This window comes from Hippocampus bargibanti, unplaced genomic scaffold, assembly GCF_051943395.1.
Source record: "Hippocampus bargibanti isolate YZ-2025 unplaced genomic scaffold, ASM5194339v1 Contig00132, whole genome shotgun sequence".
Classification (NCBI taxonomy): domain Eukaryota; kingdom Metazoa; phylum Chordata; class Actinopteri; order Syngnathiformes; family Syngnathidae; genus Hippocampus; species Hippocampus bargibanti.
Genome location: NW_028297080.1, coordinates 1 through 23782, shown reverse-complemented (window position 1 = coordinate 23782; position 23782 = coordinate 1). Strand labels below are relative to the sequence as shown.

General features: G+C 43.8%; 1 pseudogene; it reads left to right on the top strand.

Moving 5' to 3' along the window:
- Nucleotides 1–2132: 2132 nt before the first annotated feature.
- Nucleotides 2133–2251, top strand: LOC148881202 (5S ribosomal RNA; annotated as a pseudogene).
- Nucleotides 2252–23782: the final 21531 nt, after the last annotated feature.

Here is a 23782-nt window from a genome sequence, read left to right as displayed (position 1 = left end):
AATCCATGAAACACAAAATTATTTAACATTTCTTTTAGCATCATGACATCATTCACCCCCTCTCCTCAGAGTTCAGACATTCTTGTCAAATAATCAGCAATAACATTTGTTGTCAGGGCAGAGAATGTCATATGTGACAGGTCCTATTCTCCTAGTCACAGCGTATGGGCCCTGCCACTTTGCCAGTAGCTTACTTGATCCCATATGCAACAATATTAACACCTTCTGTCCAGGGTGCCAATCTCTCCCTGATAAATTCTTGCCGTTATTCTCCCTGGAGATCCTCTTCCAGCTCCTGACGTTCTGCATCTTCCGTTTCTTTCTGGAATTCTGGGTTCAGAAAGCATTGGAATTGCAGCTTGTCTTAGATGATGAAACTGTGGAGGTTGGGCATGTTAGGTAACCAGACTTGGGAGTTTCTTGTGCGGGAGGAAGGTTCGTTGGCCTGGATGTTCGAGAGTCAGCGCCCTGGGCTGCGGTCCCAGAGGAGGATAATGTTGACTAGATCGACTGTCAAATGTCCATTCTTACTTCTTGGTGCATCTGATCTCTAGATCTGTTCAATCAACATCACCTCTTGTCTGAGTCTTAGGCTTCACCACTGGTTCCATCTCACTCTGCTCAGTTCCATCTTTGGCTTGGCAACTGTCAGACGCCTCATGGAAAAGAAGAACGGCATCTTCTTGGGGCAACTCAAGCTTCTGGTTTCCTTGATCCCCTTCAGAACTCTTCAGACCAGTTTGATTGGCCCGTGCTACACAACTTCTTCCTCGTCCCACCTTCTCCATCTCGGCTTCCTTCTATCTTTTCCACTTCAGCAAGGCGTAACGATCCCACCTTCTTCATGCAGGGTGACACGATCCCACCACTGCCACCAATTGTCGTGCGGCGATACAGCACGCAGGTGGAAAGAGGATAAAAGTTCACTCAGCCAGATGCAGGAAGGGTATTGTGAGTTTTCTTTATTTGAAGTTGATATCAGTTTTCGGCAGACCCCAGGTAACACTGCTCTCCAGGTTGTCCTTTGTCCCTCTTCTCCTCCTCGAAGTGACTGGCTCAGGCTGGCTTTAAAGGTGCTTCACCTGAGCTTCTGGCCAATCAGGTCCCAGCGGCAATTGGCCATTCCCAGGTGGTTGCAATCACCTTCTCAGAGTCAATTAGTGGTCGCCCAACTCAACTATTTTGGATGGGGAGAAATGTGCACCTTTCTCCCATCCAAAATCCATGAAACACAAAATTATTTAACATTTCTTTTAGCATCATGACAAATAGCTTAATAGTCCCAAAATGGCTCGAAGTTTACCGGCTTGAAGAGGTCACACTTTCGGGATTTGAGTTTTATTCCATTTTCTCTGAGACGTCGCAACACTCGTCTGACGTCCTCAACGTGGTTGTCAAATGTCCCGCTGAAAACAAGAATGTCATCAAGATAGGGGACACATATTTGTTCCATACACCGCTGGAACGCTACTGGTGCATTAATGAATCCAAAAAGGATTCGTATCCATTCATAAAGGCCCCAAGGGGTCACGAAGGCGGTCAGGTGTTGGTTTCCTTTGGACATGAACCCCTGGTGGTATGCTTTGCCTTGGTCCAGCAGCGAGAAGATGGTGTTATCCCCAAGGCTATCCACCACGTCCTGTACCTGGGATGGGTGTGTTTTCCGATTCAGCTCTCTGTAGTCAATACATAAGCGCAGTGTAATATCTTTTTTTCCTGACACAGACGACAGGGGATGAATAGGAGGAAGTGGACCTTTCCACCCGCCCCTGCGCTATCAAGTCCTGTAAATAGTCTTTCACCTCTCTGTACAGTGGCTTTGGGACCCTCACCCCCCGTCTCAGCAAAATGGGTGACAGAGCCCTCAGCTGCTCTGCCCCCAATTTTTGGAAGTCACTTCCTCTGAACTTTCATAACACCGATTCTCTTCCCACCTTCAAGTCCCATCTCAAACGCATCAGCTGGACTGACATGCGCCTTATTTGACAACACGACACAAATAACCCCTTCATCGATTCAAGCCTGTATTTGGAAAACCAAATAACCATCATCCGACAAGAACGAACACCATGAGCAAAGAAAGACGCTCTCCCTGCAAGACTATGAAGAAGGATTTTCTGGCATGTTCCTTCGCTTACGGCCAAACTACCCTGAGAACGCCCGATCTTGTCAGATCTCGGAAGCTAAGCAGGGTTGGGCCTGGTTCGTACTTGGATGGGAGACTGCCTGGGAATACCAGGTGCTGTAAGCTTTTTTTTTTCTGCAGCCACCCCAAACTCTGTGGGCCGAGAAATTGTCTCTCCCGTTCGCGATCCTATTTCACTTTTCATTTCAATATCACCCCCGACGCGATTTTAAATGGCTTCCCACACGTTGATTTTACTCTTGAGTCGCTGCATGTAACGATATGTCTTTCCGGCAGAGGGAGCTGTCCGCATGGGGGACCGTCATGACAGTACTCGTACGCGAAGCAGAACTGGGCTTCTGCGTGCTGGACAGCTTCCTTTACTCCCCTTTCAAACCATCTATTTTCCTTTCGCTACAATTTTAACCTCATTGTCGTCAAATGAGAGGCAGCTAGCTTTGAGGTGGAAAAGAAGTCCAAGATGGCGCCCGAGTAGGCAGCCTCAGCAAGTGCTGTTTTGAGCCTTGCTTTTTTTGTTTGTTTTTGTCTTATTTTGTGTTTTCTTTTGTCACTTTGTGTTGTTGTGCATCGTGTGGTACGGATACAGATTGTTTTTCAGCATTTTTGACCACGGCATTCATCAAGGAGGAAACTGTGCTGAGCGGTTGCGCCTTTTCGGCAGCATGAATATGCCAGTACTGTTTTTAAATGGGAGGAATGACAGAGCCATTCGACTGCCATCGCTGGACACCAAAGGGGCCATTGTGCTTTTTTTTGCGCCTGTATTGGCAGCATGTTCACAGCCCCGCTTTGTTTAGCGGAAAGGTCAGTGCTGTTGGACAGTCTGCGGATGGATGGATGCATGGCTTGAGGAACCCGCGATAAGAAGAAAGGAGCGTCAGCGCAGAGCGCCGATGCGTATGTGGAGCTGTTGCGGCTTGGAATTGAAGCAGATTTATGTGGAACAGGAGATGTAAGACAATCTCTTTTCGTCAATGGATGCTACAGCTGAGTGTTTGCTTTCAACATTTAGCTTGTAGTCGACGTGCACATTCCACCATGATGTCCCTGATCCACTGGTGGAAAGACGCTTTGATCCCTCCTCTTTCATCTAGAACTGCTTCATGTCATCACAAAGACGGGACAGCAAGTCCTGAAGAATGAATGTCTCTCTGTGTCTTTGTTTTGTCATAGTGTCTCTATGCTGTCATATTATTTGTTGTTTAGGGTTTTTTTGTTCTTTTGACTTCAAGACGGCGCCACGAGAGTGGCTGCCTTTCCAGCAGCTCATGTATTTTGTTTTTCTACTTTCATTCCTTTCATCACTTTGCTGCTGTGAAATGTAAATTTCTCCACTGTGAGACTAATAAAGGCATATCCAATCCAATCCAATCCAATATGTACTGCAGATTGAGGCCCAGCAGTATTATCCCAGCGGTGTTGATGAAGTATTTTTCTTGAGAATTTGTTTAGTCTCCCCAATGTTTTGCTCTTTATAATTTTCATTTTTCCAATGTATTGAATAAACTACATTACTTTTGTTGGGGTAATTCGCCATACAAACATCTCTAAACATCGCTCCGTAGTCTTTGTTTACATTTTGAACTTCCTCATACGTCATATCCTGCCTTCCTTTACACGATGTCGCATTTTCATTACGTCACATTCTGTCGCGTCATTACTATGCGCCGCATAAATACTCCTTCAGCCCGTTCGTCTTGCTCTCTCTCTCTCCATGCTCCCTCCGCGCGGCCGACACCGCGATGCCCCGCGCTCTACCAATTAAATCAACTTTCTGTTCAAGACCTGGCTCCCTGATGATTTAACCATCGATTTCCATCAACACCCGTCCTAGCAATGAACCAAGGGCGAACGATAAAAATAATCCAACACACCCCGCGATGTTGATTCGAACACCAAGAACAAAGGGGTGCAGGCCAGTCCCCCAGTCACGATGCGCGTTCACATGCACACACAATGAATGCACTTACGCGCACACGCACAACTCGGCGTGTGGTAAAAGCAGGCGCATTGATCAGAATAGCATCAACGGCCGCGTACACAATTCCGTTAGTGCACAGTTCGGTCCGGTTTCTTGGGCTCTGCTCAGTCCAAAAAAAAACGCGTTACACCAGGAGGTACGTGGATTAACATGAATAAGACACCTCTGGCCAGAAATGGATCTCACAATACATTCAAACAATGGCTGCTAGCTAGCGCGTCACTCACCTAGCGAACTTCGAACACAGCCGTGTAGTCAGCCAGCCAGAATGCCGGAAAGTTCCACCACCCCGATACGAGCAGGTGTTTCCAAGAAGATTATGGTCTTCATGTAACCTTAACCCTGACAAGTAACCCCAACAACTGTCATATTCTATATGATATATATGATGATATATTTTCCTTGGTGTCCCTCAGAAGCTTTTCCACAAGCTTCAACCGGCTTCAACCGGTCCAGAAATCCTCCAAGAGCTCCTACTGTCTCCCGGTCAAAGGTTAGAATCGACTTATGAAATTTTTCATTTAAAGGACAACCGACGCCACCGGACAAGTTGTGTACATTTGCAAAATCGCTTCAAATAACTTCTACTTGTTAGGGTTCGGGATACTTGTTGGGGTTAGGGTTACCCTGTTAGGTCGTCCCCTGGGCTTGCTGGACTTTTCTCTCAACCTCCCACCTCAGGGCACCCAGGATGCGCTGGGACGGCTGGATGTTGGTGGTGGTCTCCTCCCTTTCTGCCGGCTCATGGATGCGGGATAGGGCATCGGGCTTGGTGTTCTGTGACCCTGGGCAGTAGGTGAGAGAATAGTTAAAACGGGTGAGGAAGAGTGACCATCGGGCCTGACGTGGGTTCAGTCTCTTGGCCGACCGGATGGCCGCCAGGTTCTTATGGTCAGTGAAGACGGTGAAGGGGTGTTTCGCTCCCTCAAGCCAGTGTCTCCATTCCTGCAGGGCCAGGACGACCGCCAGCAGTTCCCGGTTGCCGACGTCGTAGTTGGCCTCGGCGGGGCTGAGCTAGCGGGAGAAGAAGGCGCATGGGCGTAGCTTCTGGTCCGTGGGAGAGCGCTGGGACAGGACGGCCCCTACTCCGGACTCGGATGTGTCAACCTCGACCGTGAACGGGAGATCCGGGTCGGGATGACGCAGGACAGGGGGATTGGTGAAGGCTCGACGGAGGCGGTTGAAAACCCCCTCAGCGTCGGGCGTCCACCTGAAGGGAATCTTGGTGGACGTGAGGGGGAGTGCCTTCTGACTATACCCGCGTATGAAGCGGCGGTAGAAGTTGGCAAACCCCAAAAACCGCTGGAGCTGTTTGCGCGTCTTCGGGATCGGCCATTCCACCACCGCTTTGGTTTTAGTGGGGTCGGCCCTGAGCTGCACCTGCTCCACAACGAACCCTAGGAAGGACAGAGAGCGGACATGGAACTCGCACTTCTCTGCCTTCACATTGAGCTGGTTTTGCAGGAGCCGCACCAGGACCCGTCGGACGTGTTGCCGGTGCTCCTCTGCGGAATGACAAAAAATGAGAATATCGTCAAAATAAACAAAAGCAAAAACATTGAGGAAGTCCCTGAGCACATCGTTGATCAAATGTTGGAAGACGGCGGGCGCGTTCGTGAGTCCGAACGGCATCACCAGATATTCAAAATGTCCTAACGGTGTTTTAAATGCGGTTTTCCATTCATCCCCCTCCCGGATGCGGACCAAAATGGTACGCACTGCGGAGGTCTAATTTGGAAAAAATGGTTGCTGATTGAAGGGCCGTGAAGGCTGAGTCCATGAGAGGGAGGGGGTATTTGTTACGGATGGTGATGTCGTTCAGACTCCTGTAGTCGACACACGGACGCAGGGTTCCGTCCTTCTTGTCAATAAAGAAGAACCCTGCGCCCAGCGGAGACCGTTACGGCCTGATGAGTCCCGCCGCGAGGGAGGAGTCTATGTAAGTGCTCAGGGCTTTCCGTTCCGGTTGTGAGATGTGGAAAACTCTGGAGTCCGGTAATGGAGCCCCTGGCTGCAAGTCAATAGCACAGTCGGTGGGGCGGCAGGGATTGGGCGTTGTCTTGTCTTAACACCTCCCGCAGGTCGTGGTAGCAATGCCCTTGAGGCAGTTGGCCTCAGGCGGGCCACTGCGGGAGGGGTCTCGCCCTGCCGTAGCCGACCGCAGGCAGTTGGCGTTGCAGTAGGGGCTCCAGCCCTGAATGGTGGGACCCTCCCAGGAGATGGACGGGTCGTGGGTATTGAACCAGGGGAGACCCAATACCAACGGCGCATTCCGGGAGGGCATAACTAAAAATTGGCGGTGCTCGACGTGGTTCCCCGCTACCCGGAGTTTGAGCCGGGCAGTGAGGTGGGTGACTCGGGCTAACAGTCTGCCGTCCAGGTCGACGATCTCCTTAGGGGGGTGGAGATCGATCAGCTGGCAGCCCAACGAGTCCGCCAGCTGGGGGTCAATGATGCACCTGTCGGCCCCCGAGTCCACTTGGGCCCGCACGGTTTGGGAGCTGGACGGGCCGATTAATTCGCTGTCCAGCTCCAACCGCGTAACGGGGGTCGTGGATTCGACTTCCAGAGGTCGCTGTGGTCGCCGTTTCGACGGGGACTTGCGTGGACCTGAGGTCTTCGGCTGGGGGCCTTGGGTGCGACGAGCCCCGGGGATAGTGTGGTCGTTCCCTCCCCCTATGATCATGGGTTCGGGAGATTCCTCCAGGAGCCGCACACCCTCGCTGCCGGGTGTGGAAGACCTGGACCGGCCTCGGGGGTCGTCGAGCGGCCGGCCGCGCTGCTCCCTCTGTCGCTCCCGAAGACGGTGATCCAGGCCGATGACTATGGCGACCAGGTCATCGAAGGTTGTGCCAGCGTCGCGGGTAGCCAACACGTCCTTGAGATCGGTGTTCAATCCGCGACGAAACACCCCCGTCGACGCTCGGTCGCTGTAGCCACTGCCAGCGGCCTGGATGCGGAAGTCGACGGAGTATTCCACGGCTGAACGGGCCCCTTGGACGCAGTCCAGTAGTCTCCCCTCAGCCCCGGACTCCGTCACCGGATGATGGAAAACCTGGCGTAACTCGGCGACGAAGTCCGGGTACGAGCGCCCGGTTTCGCCTGCGTAGCGTGAGGAAAGAGGTAATTGCAGAGCGTGCCTACTCACGGGCGGGGAAGACTTGGCTGTGAGGGCGGAAATGCGTGCCTCAGCCGCCTCGAAGCGTTGAGCCAGCACGGAAGTAATATGGCGGACTTCCTCGATTGCTTGGGCCAGCTGGCTCGAACGCTCCGCTTCTTGGATAAGGGCGGCGATGAATCTATCTTCGCCGGCGGGATCCATACGGGGTCGGAGCATTATGTCACGTCACTTGAGGCTTGAGGGCAGGGCTTGAGTGACGAAAGGAGAGCGGGGAGGTTGGATCCAAAATACACGGCGAGACAGATACTCGTGAACAAAAGTCTTTACTGAGGCACGCATGAAAAAATGACTAACTAGGGTTACTTTCTGGGTTTACTTGTTAGGGTTACTTGTTAGGGCTAGAGTTACTTTCTGGGGTTACTTTTTAGGGTTACTTGTTAGGGTTAAGGTTACTTTCTGGGATTACTTTTAGGGTTACTTGTTAGGGTTAGGGTTACTTGTTAGGTTTAGGGTTACTTTCTGGGTTTACTTGTTAGGGTTACTTGTGAGGGTTATGGTTACTTGTTAGGGTTAGGGTTACTTTCTGTGTTTACTTGTTAGGGTTACTTGTTAGGGTTACTTTCTGGGGTTACTTGTTAGGGTTACTTGTTAGGGCTAGGGTTACTTTCTGGGGTTACTTTTTAGGGTTACTTGTTAGGGTTAAGGTTACTTTCTGGGGTTACTTGTTACTGGGTTTACTTCTTAGGGTTAATTGTTAGGGTTATGGTTACTTGTTAGGGTTAGGGTTACTTTCTGGGTTTACTTGTTAGGGTTACTTGTTAGGGTTAAGGTTACTTTCTGGGTTTACTTGTTAGGGTTACTTGTTAGGGTTATGGTTACTTGTTAGGGTTAGGGTTACTTTCTGGGTTTACTTGATAGGGTTACTTGTTGGGGTTAAGTTTACTTTCTGGGGTTACTTGTTAGGGTTACTTGTTAGGGCTAGGGTTACTTTCTGGGTTTACTTGTTAGGGTTACTTGTTAGGGCTAAGGTTACTTTCTGGGGTTACTTGTTAGGGTTAGGGTTACTTGTCAGGGTTAAGGTTACTTTCTGTGGTTACTTGTTAGGGTTGCTTGTTAGGGTTAAGGTTACTTTCTGGGTTTACTTGTTCGGGTTACTTGTTAGGGTTAGGGTTACTTGTAAGGGTTAGGGTCACTTGTTAGGGTGAGGGTTACTTGTAAGGGTTAGAGTCACTTGTTAGGGTGAGGGTTACTTGTAAGGGTTAGGGTTACTTGTTAGGATTAGGGTTACTTGCTGGGGTTACTTGTTAGGTTTACTTGTTAGGCTTAGGGTTACTTGTCAGGGTTAAGTGTACTTTCTGGGTTTACTTGTTAGGGTTACTTGTTAGGGTTAAGGTTACTTTCTGGGGTTACTTTTTAGGGTTACTTGTTAAGGCTATGGTTACTTTCTGGGATTACTTTTAGGGTTACTTGTTAGGTGTAGGGTTACTTGTCAGGGTTAAGGTTACTTTCTGTGTTTATTTGTTAGGGTTAGGGTTACTTGTCAGGGTTAAGATTATTTTCTGTGTTTACTTGTTAGGGTTACTTGTTAGGGCTAGGGTTACTTTTTAGGGTTACTTGTTAAGGCTATGGTTACTTTCTGGGTTTACTTGTTAGGGTTACTTGTTAGGGCTAGGGTTACTTTCTGGGTTTACTTGTTAGGGTTAGGGTTACTTGTCAGGGTTATGGTTATTTTCTGTGTTTACTTGTTAGGGTTACTTATTAGGGCTAGGGTTACTTTCTGGGTTTACTTGTTAGGGTTAGGGTTACTTGTCAGGGTTAGGGTTACTTTTTCGGGTTACCTTTTAGGGTTACTTGTTAGGGTTAGGGTTACTTGTCGGGGTTAAGGTTACTTGCTGGGGTTACTTGTTAGGGTTACTTGTTAGGCTTAGGGTTACTTGTCAGGGTTAAGTTTACTTTCTGCGTTTACTTGTTAGGGTTACTTGTTAGGGTGAGGGTTACTTGTTAGGGTTAGGGTTACTTGCTAGGATTAGGGTTACATGTCAGGGTTATGGTTACTTTTTGGTGTTACCTTTTAGGGTTACTTGATAGGGTTAGGGTTACTTGTCGGGGTTAAGGTTACTTGCTGGGGTTACTTGTTAGGGTTACTTGTTAGGCTTAGGGTTACTTGTCAGGGTTAAATTTACTTTGTGGGTTTACTTGTTAGGGTTACTTGTTAGGGTTAGGTATACTTGTTAGGATTACTTTCTGGGTTTAAATGTTAGGATTAATTGTTAGGGCTAGAGTTACTTTCTGGGGTTACTTTTTAGGGTTACTTGTTAGGGTTAGGGTTACTTGTTAGGATTAGGGTTACTTGTCAGGGTTAGGGTTACTTTTTGGGGTTACCTTTTAGGGTTACTTGTTAGGGTTAGGGTTACTTGTCGGGGTTAAGGTTACTTGCTGGGGTTACTTGTTAGGCTTAGGGTTACTTGTCAGGTTTAAGGTTACTTTCTGTGTTTACTTGTTAGGGTTACTTGTTATGGCTAGGGTTACATTCTGGGTTTACTTGTTAGGGTTACTTGTTAGGGTTAAGGTTACTTTCTGGGGTTACTTGTTAGTGTTAGGGATACTTGCTGGGGTTACTTGTTAGGGTTAGTTGTTAGGATTAGGGTTACTTGTCAGGGTTAGGGTTACTTGTTAGGGCTAGGGTTACTTTCTGGGGTTACTTGTTAGGGTTAAGGTTACTTTCTGGGATTACTTTTAGGGTTACTTGTTAGGGTTAGGGTTACTTGTTAGGGTTAGGGTTACTTGTCAGGGTTAAGGTTACTTTCTGTGTTTACTTGTTAGGGTTGCTTGTTAGGGCTAGGGTTACTTTCTGGGTTTACTTGTTCGGGTTACTTATTAGGGCTAAACTAACTTTCTTGGGTTACTTTTTAGGGTTACTTGTTAGGGTAACGGTTACTTGTTAGGGTTACTTGTCATGGTTAAGGTTACTTTCTGGGGTTACTTGTTAGGGTTAGTGTTACTTTATGGGGTTACTTGTTAGGGTTAGGTATACTTGTTAGGATTACTTTCTGGGATTACTTGTTAAGGTTACTTGTTAAGGTTAAGGTTACTTTCTGGGATTACTTTTAGGGTTACTTGTTCGGGTTAGGGTTACTTTCTGTGGTTACTTGTTAGGGTTACTTGTTAGGGCTAGGGTTACTTTCTGGGTTTAAATGTTAGGGTTACTTGTCAGGGTTAGGGTTACTTTCTGGTGTTACCTTTTAGGGTTACTTGTTAGGGTTACTTGTTAGGCTTAGGGTTACTTGTCAGGGTTAAGGTTACTTTCTGTGTTTACTTGTTAGGGTTACTTGTTAGGGTTAGGGTTACTTTCTGGGTTTACTTGTTAGGGTTACTTGTTAGGGTTAGGGTTACTTTCTGGGGTTACTTTTTAGGGTTACTTGTTAGGGCTAAGGTTACTTTCTGGGTTTACTTGTTATGGTTACTTGTTAGGGCTAGGGTTACTTTCTGGGTTTACTTGTTAGGGTTACTTGTTAGGGCTAAGGTTACTTTCTGGAGTTACTTGTTAGGGTTAAGGTTACTTTCTAGGGTTACTTTTTAGGGTTACTTGTTAAGGCTATGGTTACTTTCTGGGTTTACTTGTTAGGGTTACTTGTTAGGGCTAGGGTTACTTTCTGGGGTTACTTGTCAGGGTTAAGGTTACTTTCTGTGTTTATTTGTTAGGGTTAGGGTTACTTGTTAGGGTTAGGGTTACTTTCTGGGTTTACTTGTTAGGATTATTTCTTAGGGTTAGGGTCACTTGTTAGGGTGAGGGTTACTTGTTAGGGTTGGGGTTACTTGTTAGGATTAGGGTTACTTGTCAGGGTTAGGGTTACTTTTTGGGGTTACCTTTTAGGGTTACTTGTTAGGATTAGGGTTACTTGTCGGGGTTAAGGTTACTTGCTGGGGTTACTTGTTAGGGTTACTTGTTAGGCTTAGGGTTACTTGTCAGGGTTAAGTTTACTTTCTGCGTTTACTTGTTAGGGTTACTTGTTAGGGTTAGGGTTACTTTCTGGGTTTACTTGTTAGGGTTACTTGTTAGGGTTAAGGTTACTTTCAGGGGTTACTTGTTAGGGTTACTTGTTAAGGCTATGGTTACTTTCAGGGTTTACTTGTTAGGGTTACTTGTTAGGGCTAGGGTTACTTTCTGGGTTTACTTGTTAGGGTTACTTGTTAGGGCTAAGGTTACTTTCTGGAGTTACTTGTTAGGGTTGAGGTTACTTTCTAGGGTTACTTTTTAGGGTTACTTGTTAGGGCTATTGTTACTTTCTGGGTTTACTTGTTAGGGTTACTTGTTAGGGTTAAGGTTACTTTCAGGGGTTACTTTTTAGGGTTACTTGTTAAGGCTATGGTTACTTTCTGGGTTTACTTGTTAGGGTTACTTGTTAGGGCTAGGGTTACTTTCTGGGTTTACTTGTTAGGGTTACTTGTTAGGGTTAAGGTTACTTTCAGGGGTTACTTTTTAGGGTTACTTGTTAAGGCTATGGTTACTTTCTGGGTTTACTTGTTAGGGTTGTTAGGGGGTTACTTGTTAGGGTTTACTTTCTGGGTTTACTTGTTAGGATTACTTGTTAGGGTTAGGGTTACTTTTTGGGGTTACTTTTTAGGGTTACTTGTTAGGATTAGGGTTACTTGTCGGGGTTAAGGTTACTTTCTGGGGTTACTTGTTAGGGTTACTTGTTAGGGCTTAGGGTTACTTGTCAGGGTTAAGTTTACTTTCTGGGTTTACTTGTTAGGGTTACTTGTTAGGGTTAGGGTTACTTGTTAGGGCTAGGGTTACTTTCTGGGTTTACTTGTTAGGGTTACTTGTTAGGGTTAAGGTTACTTTCTGGGGTTACTTTTAGGGTTATTTGTTAGGTGTAGGGTTACTTGTTAGGGTGAGGGTTACTTTCTGGGTTTTACTTGTTAGGGTTACTTGTTAGGGTTAAGGTTACTTTCTGGGTTTACTTGTTAGGGTTACTTGTTAGGGTTAGGGTTACTTTCTGGGGTTATTTTACTTGTTAGGGTTACTTGTTAGGGTTACTTGTTAGGGTTAAGGTTAGGGTTAGGGTTACTTTCTGGGTTTACTTGTTAGGGTTACTTGTTAGGGTTAAGGTTACTTTCTGGGGTTACTTGTTAGGGTTACTTGTTAGGGCTAGGGTTACTTTCTGGGTTTACTTGTTAGGGTTACTTGTTAGGGCTAAGGTTACTTTCTGGGTTTACTTGTTAGGGTTACTTGTTAGGGCTAAGGTTACTTTCTGGGTTACTTTTTAGGGTTACTTGTTAGGGTAGGGTTACTTGTTACTTTCTGGGTTTACTTGTTAGGGTTACTTGTTAGGGTTAAGGTTACTTTCTGGGGTTACTTGTTAGGGTTACTTGTTAGGGCTTTCTGGGTTTACTTTCTGGGTTTACTTGTTAGGGTTAGGGTTACTTGTTAGGGTTAGGGTTACTTTCTAGGGTTAAGGATTACTTTCTTAGGGTTACTTGTTAGGGCTAGGGTTACTTTCTGGGTTTACTTGTTAGGGTTAAGGTTACTTTCTGGGATTACTTTTAGGGTTACTTGTTAGGGTTAGGGTTACTTTCTGGGTTTACTTGTTAGGGTTACTTGTTAGGGTTAGGGTTACTTTTAGGGTGGGGTTACTTGTTAGGGTTAGGGTTACTTTCTTAGGATTAGGGTTACTTGTTAGGGTTAGGGTTACTTGTTGGGGTTACCTATTTTAGGGTTACTTGTTAGGGTTAGGGTTACTTGTTAGGGTTAGGGTTACTTTCTGGGTTTACTTGTTAGGGTTACTTGTTAGGGTTAGGGTTACTTGTTAGGGTTAGGGTTACTTTGTTAGGGTTACTTGGGGTTACTTGTTAGGATTTAGGGTTACTTTCTGGGTTTACTTGTTAGGGTTACTTGTTAGGGTTAAGGTTACTTTCTGGGGTTACTTTTTATGGTTACTTGTTAGGGCTATGGTTACTTTCTGGGTTTACTTGTTAGGGTTACTTGTTAGGGCTAGGGTTACTTTCTGGGTTTACTTGTTAGGGTTACTTGTTAGGGCTAAGGTTACTTTCTGGGGTTACTTGTTAGGGTTAAGGTTACTTTCTGGGTTACTTTTTAGGGTTACTTGTTAGGGCTATTGTTACTTTCTGGGTTTACTTGTTAGGGTTACTTGTTAGGGTTAAGGTTACTTTCAGGGGTTACTTTTTAGGGTTACTTGTTAAGGCTATGGTTACTTTCTGGGTTTACTTGTTAGGGTTACTTGTTAGGGTTAGGGTTACTTTCTGGGTTTACTTGTTAGGGTTACTTGTTAGGGTTAAGGTTACTTTCTGGGGTTACTTGTTAGGGTTACTTGTTAGGGCTAGGGTTACTTTCTGGGTTTACTTGTTAGGGTTACTTGTTAGGGCTAGGGTTACTTTCTGGGGTTATTTTTTAGGGTTACTTGTTAGGGTTAAGATTACTTTCTGGGATTACTTTGACGGTTACTTGTTAGGGTTAGGGTTACTTGTCAGGGTTAAGGTTACTTTCTGTGTTTACTTGTTAGGGTTGCTTGTTAGAGCTAGGGTTACTTTCTGGGTTTACTTGTTCGGGTTACTTGTTAGGGTTAGGGTTACTTTCTGGGTTTACTTGTTAGGACTATTTCTTAGGGTTAGGGTCACTTGTTAGGGTGAGGGTTACTTGTTAGGGTTAGGGTTACTTGTTAGGATTAGGGTTACTTGTCAGGGTTAGGGTTACTTCTTGGGGTTACCTTTTAGGGTTACTTGTTAGGATTAGGGTTACTTGTCAGGGTTAAATTTACTTTCTGGGTTTACTTGTTAGGGTTGCTTGTTAGGGTTAAGGTTACTTTCTGGGGTTACTTTTTAGGGTTACTTGTTAAGGCTATGGTTACTTTCTGGGTTTACTTGTTAGGGTTACTTGTTAGGGCTAGGGTTACTTTCTGGGGTTTACTTGTTAGGGTTACTTGTTAGGGCTAAGGTTACTTTCTGGGGTTACTTGTTACTTGTTAAGGTTACTTTCTGGGGTTACTTGTTAGGGTTACTTGTTAGGGCTAAGGTTACTTTCTGGGTTTACTTGTTAGGATTATTTGTTAGGGTTAGGGTTACTTGTTAGGGTTAGGGTTACTTTCTGGGGTTACCTTTAGGGTTAGGGTTACTTGTTAGGGTTACTTGTTTAGGGTTACTTGTTACTTGTCAGGGTTAGGGTTACTTGTCTGGGTTACTTTTTGTTAGGGTTACTTGTTAGGCTTAGGGTTACTTGTCAGGGTTAAGGTTACTTTCTGCGTTTACTTGTTAGGGTTACTTGTTAGGGTTAGGGTTACTTGTTAGGGTTAGGGTTACTTGTCTGGGTTTACTTGTTAGGGTTACTTGTTAGGGTTAGGGTTACTTGTTAGGGTTAAGTTACTTTCTGGGGTTACTTTTTAGGGTTACTTGTTAAGGCTATGGTTACTTTCTGGGTTTACTTGTTAGGGTTACTTGTTAGGGCTAGGGTTACTTTCTGGGTTTACTTGTTAGGGTTACTTGTTAGGGCTAAGGTTACTTTCTGGGATTACTTTTAGGGTTACTTGTTAGGTGTAGGGTTACTTGTCAGGGTGAAGGTTACTTTCTGTGTTTACTTGTCCGGGTTACTTGTTAAGGTTAAGGCTACTTTCTGGTGTTACTTGTTAGGGTTACTTGTCAGGGTTAAGTTTACTTTCTGCGTTTACTTGTTAGGGTTACTTGTTAGGGTTAGGGTTACTTGTTAGGGTTAGGGTTACTTTCTGGGTTTACTTGTTAGGGTTACTTGTTAGGGTTAAGGTTACTTTCTGGGGTTACTTGTTAGGGTTACTTGTTAGGGCTAGGGTTACTTTCTGGGTTTACTTGTTAGGGTTACTTGTTAGGGTTAAGGTTACTTTCAGGGGTTACTTTTTAGGGTTACTTGTTAAGGCTATGGTTACTTTCTGGGTTTACTTGTTAGGGTCACTTGTTAGGATTAGGGTTACTTGTCAGGGTTAGGGTTACTTTTTGGGGTTACCTTTTAGGGTTACTTGTTAGGATTAGGGTTACTTGTCGGGGTAAAGGTTACTTGCTGGGGTTACTTGTTAGGGTTACTTGTTAGGCTTAGGGTTACTTGTCAGGGTTAAGTTTACTTTCTGCGTTTACTTGTTAGGGTTACTTGTTAGGGTTAGGGTTACTTGTTAGGGCTAGGGTTACTTTCTGGGTTTACTTGTTAGGGTTACTTGTTAGGGCTAAGGTTACTTTCTGGGGTTTACTTACTTGTTAGGGTTAGGGTTACTTTCTGTTACTTGGTGTAGGGTTACTTGTCAGGGTGAAGGTTACTTTCTGTGTTTACTTGTTCGGGTTACTTGTTAAGGTTAAGGCTACTTTCTGGTGTTACTTGTTAGGGTTACTTGTTAGGGCTAGGGTTACTTTCTGGATTTACTTGTTAGGGTTACTTGTTAGGGTTATGGTTACTTGTTAGGGTTAGGGTTACTTTCTGGGTTTACTTGTTAGGGTTACTTGTTAGGGTTAAGGTTACTTTCTGGGGTTACTTGTTAGGGTTACTTGTTAGGGCTAGGGTTACTTTCTGGGTTTACTTGTTAGGGTTACTTGTTAGGGCTAAGGTTACTTTCTGGGGTTACTTGTTAGGGTTACTTGTTAGGGTTAGGGTTACTTTCTAGGGTTACTTGTTAGGGCTAGGGTTACTTTCTGGGTTTACTTGTTAGGGTTACTTTAACGTTAGGGTTAAGGTTACTTTCTGGGGTTACTTTTAGGGTTACTTGTTAGGGCTATGGTTACTTTCTGGGTTTACTTGTTAGGGTTACTTGTTAGGGCTAGGGTTACTTTCTGGGTTACTTGTTAGGGTTACTTGTTAGGGTTAAGGTTACTTTCTGGAGGGTTACTTGTTAGGGTTAAGGTTACTTTCTAGGGTTACTTTTTAGGGTTACTTGTTAGGGTTAGGGTTACTTTCTGGGTTTACTTGTTAGGGTTACTTGTTAGGGCTAGGGTTACTTTCTGGGGTTACTTGTTAGGGTTAAGGTTACTTTCTGGGTTTACTTGTTAGGGTTACTTACTTGTCAGGGTTACTTGTTAGGTTACTTTTAGGTTAGTTTACTTGTTAGGGTTAGGGTTACTTGTTAGGGTTACTTGTTAGGGTTAGGGTTACTTGTTAGGGTTAGGGTTACTTGTTTAGGATTACTTGTTAGGGTTAGGGGATTACTTGTTAGGGTTAGGGTTACTTTCTGGGGTTACTTGTTAGGGTTACTTGTTAGGGGGTTACTTGTTAGGGTTAGTGTTACTTGGGTTAGGGTTACTGGGTTTACTTGTTAGGGTTACTTGTTAGGGTTAGGGTTACTTGTCAGGGTTACTTTTTAGTTTACTTGTTAAGGCTATTTACTTTCTGGGTTTACTTGTTAGGGTTACTTGTTAGGGCTAGGGTTACTTTCTGGGTTTACTTGTTAGGGTTACTTGTTAGGGCTAAGGTTACTTTCTGGGGTTACTTGTTAGGGCTAAGGTTACTTTCTGGGGTTACTTGTTAGGGTTACTTGTTAGGGCTAAGGTTACTTTCTGGGTTACTTGGGCTTACTTTCTGGGTTTACTTGTTAGGGTTACTTGTTAGGGTTAAGGTTACTTTCTGGGTTTACTTTTAGGGTTACTTGTTAGGGTTACTTGTTAGGGTTAAGGTTACTTTCTGGGTTTACTTGTTAGGGTTACTTGTTAGGGTTAAGGTTACTTTCTGGGGTTACTTGTTAGGGTTACTTGTTAGGGCTAGGGTTACTTTCTGGGTTTACTTGTTAGGGTTACTTGTTAGGGTTAAGGTTACTTTCTGGGGTTACTTTTTAGGGTTACTTGTTAGGGCTAAGGTTACTTTCTGGGTTTACTTGTTAGGGTTACTTGTTAGGGCTAGGGTTACTTTCTGGGTTTACTTGTTAGGGTTACTTGTTAGGGCTAGGGTTACTTTCTGGGGTTAGGGTTACTTGTTAGGGTTAAGATTACTTTCTGGGATTACTTTGACGGTTACTTGTTAGGGTTAGGGTTACTTGTCAGGGTTAAGGTTACTTTCTGTGTTTACTTGTTAGGGTTGCTTGTTAGAGCTAGGGTTACTTTCTGGGTTTACTTGTTCGGGTTACTTGTTAGGGTTAGGGTTACTTTCTGGGTTTACTTGTTAGGACTATTTCTTAGGGTTAGGGTCACTTGTTAGGGTGAGGGTTACTTGTTAGGGTTAGGGTTACTTGTTAGGATTAGGGTTACTTGTCAGGGTTAGGGTTACTTCTTGGGGTTACCTTTTAGGGTTACTTGTTAGGATTAGGGTTACTTGTCAGGGTTAAATTTACTTTCTGGGTTTACTTGTTAGGGTTGCTTGTTAGGGTTAAGGTTACTTTCTGGGGTTACTTTTTAGGGTTACTTGTTAAGGCTATGGTTACTTTCTGGGTTTACTTGTTAGGGTTACTTGTTAGGGCTAGGGTTACTTTCTGGGTTTACTTGTTAGGGTTACTTGTTAGGGCTAAGGTTACTTTCTGGGGTTACTTGTTAGGGTTAAGGTTACTTTCTGGGGTTACTTTTTAGGGTTACTTGTTAAGGCAATGGTTTACTTTCTGGGTTTACTTGTTAGGATTAGGGTTACTTGTCAGGGTTAGGGTTACTTTTTGGGGTTACCTTTTAGGGTTACTTGTTAGGATTAGGGTTACTTGTCGGGGTTAAGGTTACTTGCTGGGGTTACTTGTTAGGGTTACTTGTTAGGCTTAGGGTTACTTGTCAGGGTTAAGTTTACTTTCTGCGTTTACTTGTTAGGGTTACTTGTTAGGGTTAGGGTTACTTGTTAGGGTTAGGGTTACTTTCTGGGTTTACTTGTTAGGGTTACTTGTTAGGGTTAAGGTTACTTTCAGGGGTTACTTTTTAGGGTTACTTGTTAAGGCTATGGTTACTTTCTGGGTTTACTTGTTAGGGTTACTTGTTAGGGCTAGGGTTACTTTCTGGGTTTACTTGTTAGGGTTACTTGTTAGGGCTAAGGTTACTTTCTGGGATTACTTTTAGGGTTACTTGTTAGGTGTAGGGTTACTTGTCAGGGTGAAGGTTACTTTCTGTGTTTACTTGTTCGGGTTACTTGTTAAGGTTAAGGTTACTTTCTGGTGTTACTTGTTAGGGTTACTTGTTAGGGCGAGGGTTACTTTCTGGATTTACTTGTTAGGGTTACTTGTTAGGGTTATGGTTACTTGTTAGGGTTAGGGTTACTTTCTGGGTTTACTTGTTAGGGTTACTTGTTAGGGTTAAGGTTACTTTCTGGGGTTACTTGTTAGGGTTACTTGTTAGGGCTAGGGTTACTTTCTGGGTTTACTTGTTAGGGTTACTTGTTAGGGCTAGGGTTACTTTCTGGGTTTACTTGTTAGGGTTACTTGTTAGGGTTAGGGTTACTTTCTGGGTTTACTTGTTAGGGTTACTTGTTAGGGTTAGGGTTACTTGTTAGGGTTAGGGTTACTTTCTGGGGTTACTTTTTAGGGTTACTTGTTAGGATTAGGGTTACTTGTCAGGGTTAAATTTACTTTCTGGGTTTACTTGTTAGGGTTACTTGTTAGGGTTAGGGTTACTTGTTAGGGTTAGGGTTACTTTTACTTGGGGTTACTTGTTAGGGTTAAGGTTACTTTCTGGGTTTACTTGTTAGGGTTACTTGTTAGGGCTAAGGTTACTTTCTGGGTTTACTTGTTAGGGTTACTTGTTAGGGCTAAGGTTACTTTCTGGGTTTACTTGTTAGGGTTACTTGTTAGGGCTAGGGTTACTTTCTGGGTTACTTGTTAGGGTTACTTGTTAGGGAACAAGGGTTACTTGTTAGGGTAGGGTTAAGGTTACTTTCTGGGGTTACTTGTTAGGGTTACTTTCTGGGTTTACTTGTTAGGGTTACTTGTTAGGGTTAGGGTTACTTTCTGGGTTTACTTGTTAGGGTTACTTGTTAGGGTTAGGGTTACTTTCTGGGTTACTTGTTAGGGTTAGGGGGTTAGGGTTACTTGTTAGGGTTAGGGTTACTTTCTGGGTTTACTTGTTAGGGTTACTTGTTAGGGTTAAGGTTACTTTCTGGGGTTACTTTCTAGGGTTACTTGTTAGGGTTAGGGTTACTTTCTGGGTTTACTTACTTGTTAGGGTTACTTGTTAGGTTACTTTTAGGGGGTTTACTTGTTTTACTTTCTTAGGGTTAAGGTTACTTTCTGGGTTACTTGTTAGGGTTACTTGTTAGGGTTAGGGTTACTTTCTGGGTTTACTTGTTAGGGTTACTTGTTAGGGTTAGGGTTACTTGTTAGGGGTTAGGGTTACTTGTTAGGGGTTACTTGTTAGGGTTACTTGTTAGGGTTAGGGTTACTTTCTGGGGTTACTTGTTAGGGTTACTTGTTAGGGCTAGGGTTACTTTCTGGGTTTTACTTGTTAGGGTTACTTGTTAGGGCTAGGGTTACTTTCTTGGGTTTACTTGTTAGGGTTACTTGTTAGGGTTAGGGTTACTTTCTGGGTTTACTTGTTAGGGTTACTTGTTAGGGCTAGGGTTACTTTCTGGGGTTACTTTCTAGGGTTACTTGTTAGGGTTAAGGTTACTTTCTGGGGTTACTTGTTAGGGTTAGGGTTACTTTCTGGGGTTACTTGTTAGGGTTACTTGGTTACTTGTTAGGGTTAGGGTTACTTTCTGGGGTTACTTGTTAGGGTTAGGGTTACTTTCTGGGTTTACTTGTTAGGGTTACTTGTTAGGGTTAGGGTTACTTTCTGGGTTTACTTGTTAGGGTTACTTGTTAGGGCTTAGGGTTACTTTCTGGGGTTACTTGTTAGGGTTACTTGTTAGGGTTAGGTTACTTTCTTAGGGTTACTTGTTAGGGTTAAGGTTACTTTCTGGGGTTACTTGTTAGGGTTACTTGTTAGGGTTAAGGTTACTTTCTGGGTTACTTGTTAGGGTTACTTGTTAGGGTTACTTTCTGGGTTTACTTGTTAGGATTATTTGTTAGGGTTAGGGTCACTTGTTACTTAGGGTTACTTGTTAGAGTTAGGGTTACTTGTTCTTGTTAGGGTTACTTGTCAGGGTTAGGGTTACTTTTTGGGGTTACCTTTTGGGGTTACCTTTTAGGGTTACTTGTTAGGGTTAGGGTTACTTGTCGGGGTTAAGGTTACTTTCTGGGGTTACTTGTCAGGGTTAAGTTTACTTTCTGGGTTTACTTGTTAGGGTCACTTGTTAGGGTGAGGGTTACTTGTTAGGGTTGGGGTTACTTGTTAGGATTAGGGTTACTTGTCAGGGTTAGGGTTACTTTTTGGGGTTACCTTTTAGGGTTACTTGTTAGGATTAGGGTTACTTGTCGGGGTTAAGGTTACTTGCTGGGGTTACTTGTTAGGGTTACTTGTTAGGCTTAGGGTTACTTGTCAGGGTTAAGTTTACTTTCTGCGTTTACTTGTTAGGGTTACTTGTTAGGGTTAGGGTTACTTGTTAGGGTTAGGGTTACTTTCTGGGTTTACTTGTTAGGGTTACTTGTTAGGGTTAAGGTTACTTTCAGGGGTTACTTTTTAGGGTTACTTGTTAAGGCTATGGTTACTTTCTGGGTTTACTTGTTAGGGTTACTTGTTAGGGCTAGGGTTACTTTCTGGGTTTACTTGTTAGGGTTACTTGTTAGGGCTAAGGTTACTTTCTGGGATTACTTTTAGGGTTACTTGTTAGGTGTAGGGTTACTTGTCAGGGTGAAGGTTACTTTCTGTGTTTACTTGTTCGGGTTACTTGTTAAGGTTAAGGCTACTTTCTGGTGTTACTTGTTAGGGTTACTTGTTAGGGCTAGGGTTACTTTCTGGATTTACTTGTTAGGGTTACTTGTTAGGGTTATGGTTACTTGTTAGGGTTAGGGTTACTTTCTGGGTTTACTTGTTAGGGTTACTTGTTAGGGTTAAGGATACTTTCTGGGGTTACTTGTTAGGGTTACTTGTTAGGGCTAGGGTTACTTTCTGGGTTTACTTGTTAGGATTAAGATTACTTTCTGGGATTACTTTTAGGGTTACTTGTTAGGGTTAGGGTTACTTTCTGGGTTTACTTGTTAGGATTATTTCTTAGGGTTAGGGTCACTTGTTAGGGTGAGGGTTACTTGTTAGGGTTAGGGTTACTTCTTGGGGTTACCTTTTAGGGTTACTTGTTAGGATTAGGGTTACTTGTCAGGGTTAAATTTACTTTCTGGGTTTACTTGTTAGGGTTACTTGTTAGGGTTAGGGTTACTTGTTAGGGTTAGGGTTACTTGTTAGGGTTAGGGTTACTTTCTGGGTTTACTTGTTAGGGTTACTTGTTAGGGTTAAGGTTACTTTCTGGGGTTACTTTTTAGGGTTACTTGTTAAGGCTATGGTTACTTTCTGGGTTTACTTGTTAGGGTTACTTGTTAGGGCTAGGGTTACTTTCTGGGTTTACTTGTTAGGGTTACTTGTTAGGGCTAAGGTTACTTTCTGGGGTTACTTGTTAGGGCTAAGGTTACTTTCTGGGATTACTTTTAGGGTTACTTGTTAGGTGTAGGGTTACTTGTCAGGGTGAAGGTTACTTTCTGTGTTTACTTGTTCGGGTTACTTGTTAAGGTTAAGGTTACTTTCTGGTGTTACTTGTTAGGGTTACTTGTTAGGGCGAGGGTTACTTTCTGGGTTAGGGTTACTTGTTAGGGTTAGGGTTACTTGTTAGGGTTACTTGTTAGGGTTCTGGGTTACTTTCTAGGGTTACTTGTTAGGGTTAGGGTTACTTGTTGGGGTTACTTGTTAGGGTTACTTGTTAGGGTTAGGGTTACTTTCTGGGGTTACTTGTTAGGGTTACTTGTTAGGGCTAGGGTTACTTTCTGGGGGTTACTTGTTAGGGCTAGGGTTACTTTCTGGGTTACTTGTTAGGGTTACTTGTTAGGATTACTTTTTACTTGTTAGGGGGTTACTTGTTAGGGTTACTTGGGGTTACTTGTTAGGGTTAAGGTTACTTTCTGGGTTTACTTGTTAGGGTTACTTGTTAGGGCTAGGGTTACTTTCTGGGTTTACTTGTTAGGGTTACTTGTTAGGGTTAGGGTTACTTTCTGGGTTTACTTGTTAGGACTATTTCTTAGGGTTAGGGTTACTTGTTAGGGTTAGGGTTACTTGTTAGGGTTAGGGTTTACTTGTTAGGATTAGGGTTACTTGTTAGGGTTAGGGTTACTTGTTAGGGTTAGGGTTACTTTTTAGGGTTACTTGTTAGGATTAGGGTTACTTGTCAGGGTTAGGGTTACTTTCTGGGTTTACTTGTTAGGGTTACTTGTTAGGGTTAGGGTTACTTGTCTGGGTTACTTTCTGGGGTTAGGGTTACTTGTTAGGGCTAGGGTTACTTTCTGGGTTTACTTGTTAGGGTTACTTGTTAGGGCTAGGGTTACTTTCTGGGTTTACTTGTTAGGGTTACTTGTTAGGGCTAAGGTTACTTTCTGGGGTTACTTGTTAGGGTTAAGGTTACTTTCTGGGGTTACTTTTTAGGGTTACTTGTTAAGGCAATGGTTTACTTTCTGGGTTTACTTGTTAGGGTTACTTGTTAGGGCTAGGGTTACTTTCTGGGGTTACTTGTCAGGGTTAAGGTTACTTTCTGTGTTTATTTGTTAGGGTTAGGGTTACTTGTTAGGGTTAGGGTTACTTTCTGGGTTTACTTGTTAGGATTATTTCTTAGGGTTAGGGTCACTTGTAAGGGTGAGGGTTACTTGTTAGGGTTAGGGTTACTTGTTAGGATTTGGGTTACTTGTCAGGGTTAGGGTTACTTGTCAGGGTTAGGGTTACTTTTTGGGGTTACCTTTTGGGGTTACTTTCTGGGGTTACTTGTCAGGGTTAAGGTTACTTTCTGTGTTAATTTGTTAGGGTTACTTGTTAGGCTTAGGGTTACTTGTCAGGGTTAAGTTTACTTTCTGCGTTTACTTGTTAGGGTTACTTGTTAGGGTTAGGGTTACTTGTTAGGGTTAGGGTTACTTTCTGGGTTTACTAGTTAGGGTTACTTGTTAGGGTTAAGGTTACTTTCTGGGGTTACTTGTTAGGGTTACTTGTTAGGGCTAGGGTTACTTTCTGGGTTTACTTGTTAGGGTTACTTGTTAGGGCTAGGGTTACTTTCTGGGTTTACTTGTTAGGGTTACTTGTTAGGGCTAAGGTTACTTTCTGGGATTACTTTTAGGGTTACTTGTTAGGTGTAGGGTTACTTGTCAGGGTGAAGGTTACTTTCTGTGTTTATTTGTTAGGGTTACTTATTAGGGCTAGGGTTACTTTCTGGGTTTACTTGTTAGGGTTACTTGTTAGTGTTAAGGTTGCTTTCTGGGGTTAATTTTTAGGGTTACTTGTTAGGGTTAGTTACTTTACTTGTTAGGGTTACTTGTTAGGTTACTTGTTGGGGTTACTTGTTAGGGTTACTTGTTAGGGTTAGGGTTACTTTCTGGGGTCACTTTAGTGTTACTTGTTAGGGTTAATTGTTCGGGTTTCTGGGTTTACTTGTTAGGGTTACTTGTTAGGGTTAGGGTTACTTTCTTAGGGTTACTTGTTAGGGCTAGGGTTACTTTCTGGGTTTACTTGTTAGGGTTACTTGTTAGGGTTAGGGTTACTTTCTGGG